At 43.0% G+C, this 3,698-nt stretch overlaps 1 pseudogene; it reads left to right on the top strand.

Moving 5' to 3' along the window:
• Window positions 1-1,382: 1,382 nt before the first annotated feature.
• LOC110214256 (H/ACA ribonucleoprotein complex subunit DKC1-like) lies at window positions 1,383-2,784 on the top strand (annotated as a pseudogene).
• The last annotated feature ends 914 nt before the right edge of the window (window positions 2,785-3,698 follow it).

The following is a 3,698-nucleotide window of genomic DNA, read 5'->3' as shown; positions in this document are numbered from 1 at the left end:
AGCTCAGAGGCTGAATGGGAGAAATGTTTACCCCAAGGATCTTTGTAGCTTCCTTTATGTAGAAAAACAGCCTTGGCAGGATGAGCCCCATTGCTTCAGCTCTGCATGCTGGTTACAACAGGGTGTCCTTTACAAGTCCGGCAGGTGATTCTTGTGAACCGGTCTGACAATCACATCGGCCAAGGCTGTAAACTCTCCAGAAATCTTTTTCCTACCCCTGCCCCCATCAAAAATGTTCTTTTTAAATTGGGGCAGGGAGGCAAAGCATGATTAGGACATCAAAAAATATTTTCAGTGTCTGATATAGAGATTCTCAAATACATCAGGCATGAAGTGTCCTCATCGAGTTTACATTCAAAGAAATGCACGAGAAAAATATCTGTTTCCCCACAATCTGAGAAAAGAGAAGCCTCCAAGCAGATTCCTTACCTTCTTGTACTATTTGCTGGTGGGCGTGTTTGCAAATTCCAGTTGGGGGAGTCGGGATGGACAAGGATACTAGCACTGGCGTAAAGAAGATCTGAGTTCAAATTCTGCCTCATACACATAGTAGCTGTGTGATATCTGGGCAAGCCTTCCTCAGTTGGAGTTTCCTCATCTCTAAAATGAGAAAGTTGGACCACGGACCATCTCTGAGATCCCTTCCACTTCAAAAGTCTATGAAATCTCAAAAACAAAAAAGGTAACATAGGGATCACAGATTTAGAGCTAGAATGGACTTTGGCAGTGCCTAGATAAGGCCAACCCCCTCATTTTACAGATGAAGAAACTGAGGCCCAAGAATGTTAACTGGCTTGCTCAAAGCCAAACAGGTAGTAAGTGCAGTTGTCAGTCATACCTGACTCTTCATGACCCCATCTGGGGTTTTCTTGGCAAAGATACTGGAATGGTTTGCCATTTCTTTCTCCAGCTCATTTTACTGGAAACAGACAAACAGAGTTAAAGTGATTTGTTGTCACACAACTAGTAAGTGTCTGAGGCCAGATTTGAACTCAGGAAGATGAGTCTTCCTAACTCCAGGCCCAACACTCCGTCCACTGCACCCCGCCTAGCTGCCCTTCTAGTTTCAATATTGTAAAAGGTAAGATTTGAACCCAGGTCTTCTACCTGCAGAGCCATGAATGTTCTGTCCACTCTGCCATACTGCCTTAAAACAGGGCCAAAACATCCTGTGGTGCCCATCTCACAGGGCTGTTGTGAAAGTTAAAAAGATAACCTATAGAAAACACTGCAAACTTTAAAGTCCTTTATGAATATCAGTCATTATTACTCCAGCCTGCTAGCCTCAGCTCTCTCTTCTGGGTATTTAAGGCAATTTGAAGACTTTTTAATTTGTCCTGCTTTGAAAACCAATCCTGGTGTCATTCCCTTCTGCACCAGGCCAGAGAAGATGGACTCGAGGTCAGGAGTTGTGGCCACCAACATGGGGGATATTGAAGTAGTCACTGTGTCAAAGCACAAGAGAAAAAGGACCACAGAGTATTAGAAGGTGACGTGACTGCCCCAGGCCATGAAGGTGGAATTCCTCACCAAATCCAAATCCAAAGCAATTCAACTGGATACATCTCAGTGGTGCTTATTGCTAAAGAACATTGATACACTAAATGTAAGGGCAGCCCACCATACTCCCTTTCCTTCTGGATCTAATTCTCTCAAGAGAGAAATTACAAACTACATCAGGACAGGTTCCATTAACCTTAGCAAACCCTCCAATCCCTCTTCCTCTGAGGCAGCTGTGTGGTTCTGGCTTACCCTCTGGGTTGAAAAGACAGGCCACAATGGTATAATGAACCCAAACGTGAGTAGCTGCCTAGCTGTGGGCAGAGAACAAACTCCTGGCTTGGTCAAATCTCAGCAGAGCACAGGCAAGGAGTATGAGGAACTCATTCCACTGCACAATGCTACTGAAGGTGAGATTTAGCTTTCCAGAACACCAGAAACTTTGCTAGGCATTCTGTTCCATGACCACCTCTCATTGCTGCTGTCAAAACACATAGCTCGGGGGGGAGGGAGGGGGCACGCAGCTAGGTGGCACAGTGGGTAGAGCACTGACCCTGGAGTCAGGAAGACCTGAGTTCAAATCCGGCCTCAGACACATAACACTCACTAGCTGTGTGACTCTGGGCAAGTCACTTAACCCCAGTCACCTCACCAAAAAAAAAAAAGAAAGAAAGAAAAGAAAAGAAAAAAAAAGAAAAAAGACAGCTCTGAATCTGAACTATTTAGGAGAGAAATATTAAGTATCTTCTGGGTGAGCTGTGAGGCTGGAACATACATTTGGATACTGCATGTCTATGTTGATTTGTTACTGGGAAGTGGAGGCCAGATGCCAGAGCTTTAGTGTATCCATTCTGGAGTCATGGAAGGGGAGGGAAGGACCAGATGGTGACTAAGCATGATGTATTAGACAATCAATGGCAATACGACAGTTACAAAGATGAGGGTTACCTATCCATCCATTCTTTGAAGAAGACATACAGCAAATGGTTGGTCACGAAGGACAGGGCAGTTAATATCATCTGCTATGGATCAAAGATTTTTGGGGTTCTCTGGTATGAAGATGGCATTGAAATCAATCAGGAGGTTGTAGCCATCACTACCAACGGGGAAGCCATTTGTTTGACTATTGCCTTGATGATTGCAGCACTAATTTCTACTTGGGACCATGGCATAGTGACTAAGAAAAAGTAATGTGAGAGAGAGAGACTCAAAAATGGGGTCAAAGGCATGTCAAAAGAAGATGGTCAAACAAGGTCTCCTAGATACATGACAAAACACTTATGACTTGGGAGGAAAAGTATGTAGACACGTTCACCTGTAAAGGAGGAAGCAGTGGGATCCCCAGCTGAAACAATGAATACAGTAAAGACAAGAAAGTAAACTTGAGAAGGGGAGAGGAGTGAAGAGGAGGAAGAGGAATGATGCTGAATATAATGATTATATTTATTATGGGGCTTATGGTTCAGGAAATGATTAAGAGCAGTGATGTAAAACTCAAATAAAAATGTGAGGGGGGAACTAAACTATACATAAGGAAACTAAATTGAACATATGGGCTGCATACTGACTTAGAAAACCACAAATCAACATTAGCCATGTTCCATTATACTTTTATTTATTTTGTTAAATATTTCCAAATTACATTTTAATCTGGTTCAGGTAGCACTCCGGAGCAGGCAGAGGTCACATGTCCAAGGGCAGCAAGTTTGACACATCTAGTAAAGAGGATGATGAAGAAAGCAATGAGGAAGAAGAAGATTAAAAAGATAGTACAGGTGATGGAAGTGGTGATGAAGTGATGGTGAAGTAGAGGAGGGTATAGATAGTGATAGAGAAGGGGTTGAAGAAGAGGAAAAAATAGTGATGAAGATGTAGTAGGTAATGATGATGGGAATGAAAAAGGGGGATGGGAGTTAGGTCTTTGCAGCTCCTCCCTGTTGGAAGTTAGCAAAAAAAGGAAGGAGGAGGAGGAGGAGGAGCGGGAGAGAAGAAAAAAGACAAAGTTACAGTAGTGCAGTAAGTGATATGAGCAAATCATGGGCATTGAGAGTGCCAAAAAGAAGACAAAAAAAAAAAGAAAGTCAAATCAATGGCAGAGGATTCTGAGAATGAGAGTCTGTATTGAGCAGATTGTCCAGCCGGAAGGAAACAATCAAAGCCCTAACCAAGAATGGATCTACTATCCACAAAAACTTGGG

Source organism: Phascolarctos cinereus, unplaced genomic scaffold, assembly GCF_003287225.1.
Source record: "Phascolarctos cinereus isolate Bilbo 61053 unplaced genomic scaffold, phaCin_HiC Scaffold_4;HRSCAF=312, whole genome shotgun sequence".
Classification (NCBI taxonomy): Eukaryota; Metazoa; Chordata; class Mammalia; order Diprotodontia; family Phascolarctidae; genus Phascolarctos; species Phascolarctos cinereus.
This window is presented reverse-complemented; position numbering and strand designations above follow the sequence as displayed.